Source organism: Delphinapterus leucas, chromosome 2, assembly GCF_059928025.1.
Source record: "Delphinapterus leucas isolate spDelLeu-1000000601 "Yukka" chromosome 2, BTC_Dleu_Yukka2, whole genome shotgun sequence".
Taxonomy (NCBI): Eukaryota; Metazoa; Chordata; class Mammalia; order Artiodactyla; family Monodontidae; genus Delphinapterus; species Delphinapterus leucas.
Window position 1 is genome coordinate 176,123,545 of NC_143130.1, and position 14,223 is coordinate 176,137,767.

Below are 14,223 nucleotides of genomic sequence, written 5' to 3' on the forward strand. Positions count from 1 at the left end.
CTTCACTCGACTCTACAGTTTATCTTTCCTAATATGTAGTCACACACGCCACCCCCAGTGTCCGATGGAAGGAGCATTTCGCCCAGAAGGTGGGGGGTGTCCTGTCGAGGGGGTACCACCAGCTGCCAAAGAGGAAGGGCTGGCATCAGCTGGGACTGCACTTAGATGCGGCCTCCTGGGGGCTGTGAGAGAGCCGGCAGGGCAGTGGACAGGCACCTCCACGCGGAAGGTGCAGCCGACGGGGGCAGGGGTGGCTCCAGGGGTCTCCGTGCTTCTGAGATGGGCTCCGAGTCATGCTTATTGCTGACGAGTTTGCTTTTGTCCAATCTATCTAGGTTTGTAGCCCCAAACTCTTAAGATTCAAAAGGGCCCCTCGGGGGAGTGCCCTGGTGGTCCCGTGGTTAAGACTCCACGTTTCCATTGCAGGGGACATGGTTCCATCCCTGGTCGGGGAACTAAGGTCCCTCATGGAGCATGGCATGGCAAAAAAGAAAAAACAAAACAAAAATGCCCCTTGAGCATACACAATGGCTCAGGACCACCAACCTGGTCCAGTCCCTCCAGTGAACACACGGAGATACCGAGAGTTATTCGGAAGAAAGAGACTCATCCATCCAAGGAGTGGGACACCCTCATCCTCCCTGGACTCTGCACCTAGATCTTCCTGGTTGCCTGGAGAGGCACACCCAGCCCGGCTTTATAATTGCTTCTATAGCCTCATGCCTTTTAAACCCACTCGGGGGACTTCCCTGGTGGCCCAGTGGTTAAGACTCCATCTTCCATTCAGGGGGCACTGGTTCGATCCCTGGTTGGGGAACTAATATCCTGCATGCTGCACGGTGTGGCCAAAATTTTTTTAAAATAAAAAAATATAAAAAATAAACCCACTAGGACCCGAAGCTCCGGACCTGCATGTACAACCACCTCCCTAATGTCCCCTTAGCCTTGTTCCCTCAGCTGAAAAGCTAACAACCCCAGGCCTTTGCCTGGCCTTTCCTTCTCTCTGGAAGATTCTTGGGAACTCAGCCCAGCTGCTTCCCTCAGGAGCCTCCCTCCACGGGGCCCCTCCCAATGCTTGGACCAGGTTGGGTACAGAGCAGGGGCTCAGAAACCCCCAGGAACACCCCTGGCTCTTGGGGGCCCAGGTAGGAAAGGAATGGGAAGGGGGGCGGCATTCCCCCTTCTGGAGCCTGACACACCCTGGTGTGCAGGGCTGGCCACGCTCTCACGAGAGCCTCCCTCCTCCCCTCCGCTGACTGAAACTGAGCCCGGCCGGGTAGTGGGGAGCAGGGAGAAGACCCCCGCAGAAACATCACACCAGCCTTCCCACACTCCTTGGCACTGGATGTCCTCAAACCAGCCTGTGTGGCCTGGGTGCAATGCACAGCTATAAATTCCCCTGGTGGTGATAGGACGGGGTTGGGGAGAGGAAGAGGGACACATAGCCTGTATAAGTGGTGACAGCAGCTCACAGAGCCCTGTGTCCCACTGGGACCATCGTATCCATAATCTCACTAACCCTCCCAGCATCCCACGGGTAGGCCCGGTGCTAGGCCCATTTCACAGATGCAAAAACTAAGACTTACCAAGGTTTAAATAAATGCATTGCTGAAGTTGCAATTTTAGCTGTGAGCAGGGTTTCCCACACCTGCCTGGTGATAAGAATCACGTGGGACACTTGTCACCCAGACCCCTTCCCTGGAGATTCTGATCCACCACCTCTGGGTAAAGCCTGGAGTTGGTCTGTTTGATGGGTCCAGGCTGGGGATGGGGCCATCAGGAATCGCAGGGTGACTGATCCAGGACCTCCAAGCACCACCCCCCAATTCACCCAGTTTCACAACTTGGTGTGATATTTAAACAGCAGAGGTGCTTAGCTGCTCCCCCACTGCTGGACACAAGGTTTATTTCCAGGGCTGAACTATTATAAATAACTCCCGTGGGGACATGTTTGTGCACAGCTTGGTTTTCCTGTCGGATTGTTTCCTTGGGATGAGTTCCCAGAAGTGGGATTCCTGAGCGGAAGGATGGATGTTTTCCCGCTCCTATCCACACCCCTGATCTAGTCTAGCGCCGGGACGAGGATCCGGCCTTTCTCTGGCTTCAAGGAGGGGCAGCCAGCAAGTCCCCCTTGGCACTTCCGGAGGAAAATGACAGATCTGGCCCTTTCCTGTAAGAGCTAATTACCGCCTTGATGCGTTCACGGCTGTCAGAACAACGAGGGCCCAGGTGACTCAATGCCATCTTTCTGGGGCCTGCCCGGATTGGTCCGCCAGCAGGTGATAGATTTTCTCCGTGGAGGTCACAGGAAGCGAGAAAACCATCCCTCACCTCCCTGGGGAGGTAGATCTGTCAGCAGCTTTGGGAGAGGCCAGAAAGAAGGCCTGGAAACCCAGTGGGCTGATCATTCCTTGTCTTTTCAGACAGCGAAGGGCTTCTGGCCCCTGGCCCCTCTGACCTGCCTGAGGTGGGGGCCACGCCTCCAGGGCCCATCTATGGGACACTCTGGCCCACCCCTATGGGAACGCCTCTAATAGGAGCAGGGGGAGTCAGCCCTACGAGGCCAGCCTCTCAGTGTCCATGGTCCTACAGAGCCTGGCACTAGTGTGCTCCCTTCTACCACCACCCACTATGAATCCTTTGAAGGCAGGCTGGTGTCTGCTGGGTTTCAGACTCCAGGAAGTGAGCGTTCTGTCCCTGGAGGTGCACAAGCTAAGGCAGCATGGACCATCTCTCGGAGGCTTAGCGGTTGTACTGGCTGGGTAGAAGGGTCTTCCTGGGCTGAGTGCCCAGCCTACGCCACTGCTTGCCCAATACTTACTCTTCTCTGGAGGTTATACCCACTTTACAGCTGCAGAAACTGAGGCACAGGGGCTAAATCGGCTTGCCTGGTGATCTGAGGATGGCTGACTCATTCACGACTCATCACTGTTTACTGAGCACCTGCTATGCGCCAGGCTGCCTTGCTTCCTGAGTCTCCCCTTGACCAGTTTTCCCAGCCATTGTCTGTATTTCATCACAGGCACAGTTAGCCACCGTCCATCCACTCCCATAGGAAAGGAGTTAACTCCTCTCGCCTTGCCCCAGAGCTTCCATTCATCCGGCAGTGGCCCTCTTTGGTCTCAGGGATGGCTGTTCCTGGGTGGGACTGAGGGCTTATGTGGGTTAGGCCAACCCCAGCTGTTGTGAGGGGGTAGGGGAGGTTTACAGGCATCGCTGGGGATGCCTTTCCTGGAGCCAGGCCGCTGGCCGCCTCCTCTGAAGGACCCTCCCAGGGCCAGGACACCTGATGGTACAGGACATCCTTCTGGGGCCCACAGACCACAGAAAGTTTATAAAGAACCTTCTGTGGGCAGGCCCAGGAAACAGGTCTCCCCATCTCAGCCACAGGAGATGCCCATTTTTAAGGCAATTTGGGGGGAAAATAGCCTCACCAATACCATGTCTGTCTGTGCATACAACCTTTTGTGCCTCAAGGCAGGTTATTCTGGCTCTCCTTGTTCAATTCCATTCTGTTGGTTTCAGTCCCTTGTTTCACCTGCTGAGGTTCCTGGAAATGCTGTGTTCTCATGGGGCGTTGTCATTTGCACATCTGATAAGCAAGCCTCCCGTGGCTCCATGCAGATGCCGGATGGAAGTGAACAGAGCTGAAGGCAGAGACCTATGGCCCATCTTTAGAGACCCTCATATCAGATTGCACTGATTTACAAGGTGAACTTTGTCCCTACGTCACTCTGTCCAGGGAGCTATGACTTCCCTCCTAACTGCTCTGCTCTCCAGCCTACATTTTCCATTCCACCAAAAGGACAACATAAAGAGCTTGTCCCCTAGACACACTCTTATCTGTCACACCTCCATGCCTTGGGCCACAGTGTTCCCTTTGTCCCTTTGATGCCCTGTCCCTCCTCCTCACCTGGCTGACTCCCACGCCAGGACACAGGTTTGTAAAGTCCATCTCCACACCCCACTCCCAACCCATCAGGCTCCCACAGGCCCCTGGCTTCTCTGGTCGTGGCTCCCAAGCACAGTGCTGGCCCTGTCTGCCCAGCCCCCCACTTACACCCTGGGGTTGCCGGGGTTCCCAAAGCCCAGGCAGGACCCGGCACCTGAAGCGGAAGCTCTGTACTGTTGAAAGAGCCCAGGCTCGGGGCCAGCTGGGCTTAGGCAAATGGTTGAACCTCTCTGAGCCTCAGTTTCCTCGTTTGTCCAATGAGGACGCTCACCGGGTCAAGGCTTAGTGAGGATCACAGATCATGTGGACAAAATGCTCAGCGTGGGGCAGGCTCTCTGTGTTCATTGGCTGAATGAGCCAGGTGCCACGGTCCCTGTCATCAACTTCACAGTCTGGCTGGGGCTAGAGAAGGGGACAGAGAGTCATGCCTTAAATGAGACTAATGTGCTATGGGAGCTGCCAGGAGGAGCAGTGATTCCAGTGAGAAGCTAGGAAGGCTTCATGGTAGAGGAGATGCATGTGCTGGGCCTGAAAGGGGGCTCCCCATTTCTGTAGGCAGCAGAGTTGGGGAAGAACATTCTAGCCTTCCTGGGTGTGCTGTTTCCTACAGAGCTGCCAGCACTGGCTTTTATCATTTTAATGATGTATGGCTGTGTGTGTGTGCGTGTGTGTGTGTGTGTGTGTGTGTGTGTGTGATTTAATAGGGATGAATGGTGTTGGAGCAGCCTTATTCTGTATTTCTTTGAATGCCTGTTTCCCTTTGAGGCTGGCTCTGAGAACCACGATTCCCAAAGGTATGTATGAGCCCAGGGAAATCCTTCTCTATTATCTCAAGATTGTGGAATGAGCTCAGCTCAGGAGAATTTGGGTGATTTTTAGAAGTGGTGCTTTTGAGATGATGATAACCCCGCTTGGCAGGGGAGGAGGGCAGGACCCTGGCAGCACCAGCCTCCCTGGGGCCGCTCACGAAAAGCCTTTCCTAGCGGCCTCCTGGCCTGACACAGCATGCCGCCGCCTCGAATTCCACCATCCCTCACGTTCCTTCTTTTTTTTTTTATTTTTTTATTTTTTATTTTTTTAATTTTTTTAACATCTTTATTGGGGTATAATTGCTTTACAATGGTGTGTTAGCTTCTGCTTTATAACAAAGTGAATCAGTTATACATATACATATGTTCCCATATCTCTTCCCTCTTGCATCTTCCTCCCCCCCGACCCTCCCTATCCCACCCCTCCAGGCGGTCATAAAGACGTTCCTTCTTAAGACAAGGGTTTCTACTAAAATGTAAATATTTTGTCTGGGAGAGGGAACAGTTTGCTTTATTACCCACGGAAAGGAAGTTGGAAACTAACTTTTATTGAGCACCTACTAAGTGCTTTATTATCAAGGGAAAGGAAGATGGAAACTTACTGTTAATGAGCATCCGCTACGTGAGCTGGGCACCCCTGCACTGCCTTCAAGTCTACGAGGCAGCCTGGCAAAGGCGGGGGAGTTACCCATGCCTGCACGCGAGGCGAGGGGATGGGATCTCAGAAGGACAAGGGCTTAGCGGAGCTGAGCCGGAATTCGAGCCCAGACCTAACTCTCCACCTTGCTCTGTTCTCAACACCCAGCTGTTCCTCTTTCTTCTTGGCAGGGGGGCTCCCTGGAGCATGAGATGAGACAATGCAAGGGTCCTGGGGGCTCCCCGACCCGGGTTCCAGGGCAGCCCTGCCCTCCACCAGCTGTGTGGCCTAAACAGTCGCTTCACCCCCTGGATTTCACCTCACCTGTGGATAGGGTGGCAACAATGCCTGCCCCACGGGGGGCTGTTGTGGCAACCGGAGACATGCAAAGCCGGTGACACGGTGTCTGGGCAAAAGGGCTCAGTAAAGGACAAGTCTGGTCTCCTTATCCACTTATACAGGATGAGGCATTTATAGCCCCAGCTCCCGACCTGGGGACACCCTGCCCCTTCTCTGACCCTGGTAGTGGCAGAAGTGGGACCTGTCTTCTCCTCCCCCGTGTCCCCATCCTGGGATCTGAGGAGAGAAGGATGGTGGCAGCTGGAGCAGCTGGCCTGTAAGCGTGAGTTTTTTCACGGCACTGGTGGCCTCTGTAAGCCACCCGACTCCCTTCTCGCTCCCGTGTTCATGCAACTGTGATCTGTGTCCCTTTTTCTTTCCCCCAGGAGCCTAGTTCACTACACAGAGGAGGCCAAATTCAGAATCCCTGCTTGAACTACTGGCCTTGGGCCCCTCTCTAAGATCCGAAGCAAGCCCTCGGCCTCCCGTGTGCCTCAGTCACCGTATCTCTAAAATGGGCAGCCCAGGGACTTCCCTGGCTGTCCAGTGGTTAAGACTCCACGCTTCCACTGCAGGGGGCACAGGTTCAGTGCCTGGTCGGGGAAGTAAGATCCCACCTGCCTCGCGGCACAGCCGAAAAAATTAAAATAAAAATAAATAAATAAAATGGGCAGCCCATCCATTTCAAATCTGCTTAACAGAGAGGAGTCTGGAGAAAAAACTAGTCCCTGACCTAGTGCAAACTACCTTGAGGATGAAGTGCAGAAGCCACCAGCCGAGGGTGTCCGCTGATGATGGACAGGTGCTGCAGCCCACGGAACTTGGAATTGTAGGTTCCCTGAGCTGCTGGTGGGTTCAGGCTCCACCACGTGGCAGCATCTCAGGGCCTCCTTTCCTGTGGCTGCAACACGGTCCCCACCAGGCTGGCCGGGACCCTGCCCTGGGCAGCCCGACCCCCGGGCAGCCCGTGGGAACTGACACCTCTCCACAACCTCATCCCGCTTTGCAGAGGCGGAAACTGAGGTCAGGGAGGTCACATCACTGGCAGAAAGTCTTGCAGCCAAGGTGTGCCAGTTTGCCTGACACATAGTCTGGTGTCCTGGCCACCACGCCAAAACTGCTTCCAAGGTTATTACCATCATCACAATAGAAGACTCATACTAGTTGTAATTATTATTATTGAGGGCAGTGCCCTCAGCAGGCAGGTCTGTGTGGCTGCGTCATTGGGACCAGGTGCCTGGTTGGTGTCCAGGGTTCGATAGAGTCCTGTCCCATCTGGCCCCAGGACTACACTGAAGATGTGAGGCCCCATCATGCGGCCTGAGTCTGCAGGCTGGGTCAACAACATGGGGTCTCTCCCACCCTCTGGCAGATCCTGGACTCAGGCAGCCACTCAGTGCCCATCTGCTCCTGGAAGCATTTGGTGATGGATAGAGCAGAGATTCATGGATGGGAACACTGAAAATTCAACCAGAGGCACCCACTGTTTCCATAAAGCAGAGTCCCCCCAGACCTACCCCCCAGGCAAGCTAAGTATCCCTGCTCCAAAAGGCAGTGCATCCTGCTGGGTAAGCACATGGTCCCTGGGCTCAAATCCTGGCACTTCTGCTTGTTCCCTGTGTGACCCTGGACAAGTGACTTCAGCTGCTGCTCTGTTTCCCCATCTGCACAACAGGGCAAAGCTCAAGGTCATTGTGAGGACCGCGGGCTGGAAGTGTGCTTGGCCTATGCTGGTGTCCAATAAACGTTTGCACCATTATCCCTCCAGGTGGGGTCAGCTAAAGAAGGGGCTGTCTGCCCTGATGCTGGAGAGGAGGTGGGGTCACCGGGACGGGACTTGATGGTGATAGACCCTGTGGCGTGGTGGTCTCCATGTGTGGCTGGGACAGCCCTGTAGCCCCAGGGGGAATCGGCTCTGGGCTGGTGAAGCCAGAGGGCTTGCTGTCCCTGGGGGTCCAGGCCCGTGTGTTTGAGCCCCTCAGGCCCCCTGGTTCCCATGGAGCTGAGAGGCCCCGGTGGAGCCTGCCTAACAGGTTCCCTGCTACCCTGCTCCAGCCAGGATTCCAGTTCCATCTTGTTCTGGTCTGTCCTGCATCTGGGACCAAGAGACAGGGGTAGAAACTGCTGAAGACCCATTTCCAGCCTCTGGGACACAGCCCGCCCAGCTGCCCCAGCTCTGGGCTTAGAGACCAAGTCTGCGGCCTCCGAATGGGGAACCCAGTGCCAGCGCCTGTGTCAGCCCAAAGCTGGCCCTGCAGGCTCCCAGCAGGACGGGTGCCTGGCCTGCAGGCTGCCCAGAAGGCTAGCTCACAGACACAGGGTTGAGAAAACCTGGGGCACCCAGAGGGGAGGCACCAGCGTGAGCAAAGAGGAGGAGAGGGTGGATTTGCAAGGTTCCTTCAGCAAATGGACAGCATGAAGGTGATGAGGTCCCACAGGGACCAAGGTCCCCAGGGAGTGTTGCTAAGGCAGGCTGGGGTCCCAGCACTCAGGAACAGCCGAGGGCCCAGGTGCTAAGGGGTTAGGACGGGACGGGGCAGGTGGGCGGTGGCTGTGCATGGGACAACCTCTTCCTCTCTGTCTTTGAATGAAAAAACCCAAGAAGATGGCTTAAAAACTGTTGCTCTTTTCAGGAGAGGTAAGTGGGGTCACAGGTGACCTCAGCTTCTTGCCCTTGCATTCCTGGGCAAGGAGGACAGTGACAGGATGGAGGGAGAGGCAGTGCTCCTGGAAATTCAAGATGCTGAATCCCAGCCCAGGTGCCTCCCTCCCGCCAAGGAGCCTCCGGTGTTGTGTTGGTCACCTCGGGACATGCTGTGGCCACCAGCAGGACCGGGCCGCTATATGGGGCCCCCTGGTGGCCTGAGGAGTTCCTGCAGCCACGCAGGCCGGGGCTGGCTCACTCCCGGACACCCCCTGACATAGGACCGTTCTCAGGAAGCTGAACGCCTGCCAGGTGCTTTGCTGGGTGTCACCAGGGAAAGGTCACCTCCAAACAGCCCCATGAGGTAGGGGTTACCGCCACTTTATACATGTGGACACCTGGAGGGGACTGTCCTGAATCATCAGGCTGCCGCCAAAGAACCATTGTCAGAGAAACAAGCAAGAGACAGAGTACAAATAAAAATAACATGAACATGTATTTATTTGAAAAATTAAGAGCGAGTGTGCTGGCACACACAGACTCCAGAGGATGGCACAGAACCTGGTATCACCTATGGCTTCCAGGAGGGGACCTGAGGCCTGGGCATAGGTGGGAAGGAGCCCTTTTCACCGGTTTAGTTTTGTGCTTTCTGGTTTTTGAACTCTATAGAAATATTGCCTATACTTAAAAGTACATGAAAAGGGGCTTCCCTAGTGGCGCAGTGGTTAAGAATCTACCTGCCAATGCAGGGGACATGGGTTCGAGCCCTGGTCCGGGAAGATTCCACATGCCGCGGAGCAACTAAGCCCGTGCACCACAACTACTGCGCCTGTGCTCTGGACCCCGTGAGCCACAACTACTGAAGCCCAGGTGCCACAACTACTGAAGCCTGCACGCCTAGATCCCGTGCTCTGCAACAAGAGAGGTCACCACAATAGGAAGCCCTCGCACCGCAACGAAGAGTAGCCCCCGCTCAGCGCAACTGGAGAAAGCCTGCGCACAGCAACGAAGACCCAACCCAGCCAATAAATAAATAAATGTATATATATATATATATATATATATATATAAAGTACATGAAAGATCTAAACATTCACAGACTCACAGATTCAGCGACAGAAAGGAACTTGGAAGTGATCAGAATTTCCCGCTGTTATAGCAGCACTGACTTGCACGCCTTCAGCAATGGGAAGCTTACTCCTTAACGGGTCAGCTCCCAGTCTGGAAAGACCCTCTGTCTATGGACAGAAACGTATCTCCCTGATTTAAACTCCCTCTCCTGGGATGACATTTTGGGTATCAGTAGGATGTTTAGTACTGGCTGAGCATCCCCTGGAGCCATGGGTCCTGGTTTTAGCCTCCAACAAACTCAGAGTCCAGTTTCTGGAATCCCAACAACAGGTGGGATTCTGAGGCCATTGTGTACAAGCCCCCAGCCAATATAGGACTCGCCCACCTCACACAGGGCAGGCAGCTCTTTGTAACAACAGGGAGAAGGCCCTGCTGCCCAGCTCCCCCATCCACTCACAGTACCCATAAATTCCTCTTGTTGCCTCCTCTTGCCCCTCTTCCTCCTGTCCAGTGTCTACAGAAATGCCCTTGCATTGTCATGTTCTGATCTGGCGCCTCTGATCGGTCTTCAGTATCAACATCCCGGAGCCTCAGTTTCCTCATCTGTAAAATGGGTTAATAATAATGCTTGCCCTAGAAGGTTGCTGTGAGTATCAAGTAAGATGATAGTTGACGCACACTGTGGGGTGAGAGGAGCCAGAGGTGGTGATGGAGGAGATGGGTCTGCCCCACCCAGGCCGCTGCCGGTGAGTGGACAGGATGGAGCCACGGGATTTACATTATTCCAAATCCACACTATGAATATATATATATATATATGAATATATATACATATACACATATTTGAATGTACCTACTGATGAGGGGGAGAGGGGTGGAGACAGGTTTCCATCTGGGGTCTCAGCTCTATCCATGGCTGGGACTTGGACCCACCTGGGCAAGTCTGGCCGTGTCCAGCCAACTGATGGGTGGGCTTGACCGGATGGATGAGGAGCCTTCTAGGGGCAGGAGGGCCACACATGAGGGGCTAGGAGCACACTGGGGAAGGCAGCCACTCCAGGGAAGTCCTATAAGATGCTGCAGCCCATGACCCTGGGGGGGGGGGGGTGACCCAAGCCCAGCACACCTGCACCTATCAAGCCCTCTGTTGCTTCAGCTGAAGCCTCAGGGGAGCATCAGCTGCCAGGCATTGTGGGGACACCTAAGGGAGAATCTATGCTGTCAGGCAGACCCCCCAAAGTAACTAAGCAGAATTATTTGCAACACATCTCAAGCCGGGGGACCCCAGAGCCATGTCACAACCAATGGAGTGTGGGCCCCTATGGCTTGAGACCTGCAGGATTGGGAGGGATGAGTCAGCCCCAGCCAGGGGCTCCCTGAGGCCAGCATTAGGGTACAGACTGTTCTGGGGGTGCCATACAGGCGCTGTGGATGGGTTCTGGGCAGAGGAGGGGCAGATTTAGAAGAGACACCTGGCAACAGTTCTAAGACAGCTTTAACTTATCCCACTTAGCAAGTCCAGGGTCATCAGGTGAGGGAGGCTGTCTTCACGGACTCTTTCCAGGGGCCACTGTCCTTCCAGGAAGCAGAGGGAAGGCAGAGGACATCAGGTAGCCTCAGCCTTCCTGTCTATAAAATGACAGCCCAGTTTCCAGCTGACATCCGCATGCTGGGATTTTCCCCAGACCTTTGATTTTGAAACAAGGGCTCTGATGTCTTTTGATTGCCGTTCCTTCCTTCCTTGCACTTCCAGGACACGATTGAACAGCCCGCAGTGGGCCAGAGGAGTTAAGGTCTGTCCTAGAGCAAGGCTGCAGCTCCCACTGCTGGGAGCCTGACAGGACAGGAGCAAAGCGGGCATTTATTCCTCATGGAACCTCGGGATGAGGAAAGGAGGCTTCCCAGAAGGCAGAAGCTCTCACAGTCTGCTCCAGAAAAATCTCCCAGCCCCAGACCCCTAGGGGAAGTGTGCTCAGCATGTGGGAACAACTTCCCCAGGGCTTCTGAGCAGGAGTGAGGGTTAACCTCTATCTAGGGCTGGGAGAGGAGGTGCCCGTGCTCTAGAGATGCTGGGGGACAGGGCCATCATCTACCAGCCCCCCCTCTGGGGGCCCTTCCATTGCATTTCCCATCTAAGTCTTCTCCACTCCTCCTAGGGCGAGAATGCGATTCGTTTTTACAGATGAGGAAGTGCAGATGTGAGGGTTCTGACTTAGAGACGTATCAAGGCAACAGACTAGGAGACATGTGTGCTGGGAAAAATAAGAAGCCTTACTTCTGGGTCCTGGTTTTAGCCTCCCTGGCAGTCCAGTGGTTAAGACTGGCATTCCCAATACAGGGGGCATGGGTTCGATCCCTGCCCGGGGAACTAAGATCCCACATGCTGCAGAGTGTGGCCAAAAAAAAAGCCTTACTTTTTTTTTTTTCTTTTTTTGTGTGGGCTGAGTTGCACGGCATGTGGGATCTTAGTTCCCCACCCAGGGATAGAACCTACACCCCCTGCAGCGGAAGCGCAGAGTCTTAACCACTGGACCACTGGGGAAGTCCCTATCAGGTATTATTTGAGCAAATAAATAAACCAGGCTTTGGCTGCAGGACTTCTCAGAGCCTTTAGCATGCAGAGGTGCACACTGAATCTCTAGGAGAGGCTTGGAATGTGGTGTTTCCCAAACTCACCTGACCGTGGCACCCCACACAGCCCAGCCCCTGATAAGAGCACCCGGGACCCATACTCTACAGAACAGAGCATGGGAAATGTCAGAAGAGAACATTTAAAATCTGAAACCCCCAGAACAGCTGGGCCATCTTCCTGTGCAAATGAGAAAACTGAGGCTCAGGGAGGGATTTCTCCAAGGTCAACTTAGAAACAGAATGCAGATTTGAGCCCAGGACTGTATGGTATCCAGGCGACTTTCCTCTCGGCCTCCCACCCCTCGGCCTTCAGGTTGGCCCTTGGGCCCCTCCGATTAAAGAAAGGGTTATTTATTGCTTGGCGCAGGGAGCCCGCTATCCAAGGGCTGAGCCCAATCCTGTCGGCACGGCCACCCTCTCCACACTCCCTTTCTGGCACCGGCTCCTGGGGCCATTGGGGCTCCGAGTTCAGCCTGGAGTTAATATCCCGCCCCAGCCGCCGGCCTCTCTGCACCCAGGCCACAGGCTGGAGGTGCTGCCCGAGAGGGCCAGGGCCCTGAGAATCAGCCTAGAGCACCCTTTCCTAGGAGAGGGCTGGAGTGTGGCTGGGGCTAGTTCATTAAACTGGAGGCTTCACCAAAGCCACGGGGTGATAAGCAAGCGGTTGCTGCCTCTCCGCCTGATTTATCAGCAGGATAACGAGACAGGGCTGGAGCGATGAGGCCACATAGCTGGCAGCCAGTCAGAGGGAGGAAACAGGCTGAGGTGACAGAGTCTGCTGCCTTCACCCTCAGGGCCTCTGGGAAGCATCCTGACACTGAGCCCTGGGTTCAAATCCCGGCCCCGTCATTTCCTGACCCCATCGTGATTCCTTGTCATCAGCACCCCGTGCCTCAGTGTCTCCAACTGCATGTGACAGGGACCTCAGTGGTAACATGGGCTGGTGCAGGCAAGAGGGGAGGGAGGTCTTCGAGGGCTGCGAGACATCAACAAGCTTGCCCCTGAGTTCATGCCGCACCCCCAGAGACTCGGAGCATCTGGGGAGACCCGGGGATCCTGCAGGCACAGGGGTGGGGTGGAGGCGGCATGCGGGTCCGTGTGGCCCCCGCTGGCACCTGAGACCTGGCGGCACGCAGCTCATGTGTGCAGCCGTGCTGTGTGAGGCCTGCACGAGGTGGCACGGACAAAGCCCCAGCACCCACCCCTGCAGATCTTCAATAAACGCTATTTCTGTCTTCTGGTTTTTTCTTCTTCTTCCAAGTTTAAAATTAAAAATAGATGTTTTGAAAAGAGACCAGCAGACTGGCAGGTGAGCAGGTCTTCGGGGACGGCCTGAGCTGCCTTTTGGTGACTAGCGACATAGGCAGAAGGGAGCCCTGACGGTCCGATGTGGTCCTAGGTGGCAGCTCGATGAGCGAGCACCCTGATCCTTGCGGGCATATCCCCAACACCGGGGTGAGGGGAAAGAAGCAAGTCACAGGAGGAAAAGTACACAGCACGAGCTCAGTTGTAGCAAGTTTAAGAAGATGTTAGATGATGTTCTATATTCTTTGTGGTGCCTGTACGTACCCACCTTCAGGAGAACCTTCCCTCAGGAGCAGAGGAAAAGGCCATGAGGCTGATGTGAGGCACAGGGGGCGAGAGCCGACTAGGTCTGTATTGAGTACATACTACGTGCCAGGTACTCTTCTAACAGGCTCACCTACCAGCCCATTTAACAGATGAGTAGACTGAGGCACAGAGCGGTCACGCGGCCTGTCCAAAGTCACACAGTTAGTAAGTGGCAGAGGCCACGCTCTGGATTACTAACCCACGTCGCCTCTCACACTGTGGCTCAGTGTTCCTCGTGTTTTGAGAAAAGACTTAAACAGTTGTGGTAAAATATTAACATGGGTAAAGTCTGGTGGTGTGTCCTTGGGTGTTCTTTCTTCTGTGCTGTATAATTTCCTGTAGGTGTGAAATGTTTACAAAAGCCTCTTCTGGCCCTAGGCCCTTTGCCCGGCTGTGATCCACATCACACAGGTAGTCCAGCTTCCCCGGGTGGCTGAGCAATGACCAGCTCACCTCTCCCTCCCCCCACAGTGCTCATGAGATGACGCCTGGCATATTCTCCTGCTGCGGCTGGGTGGCCTGGGCCCTG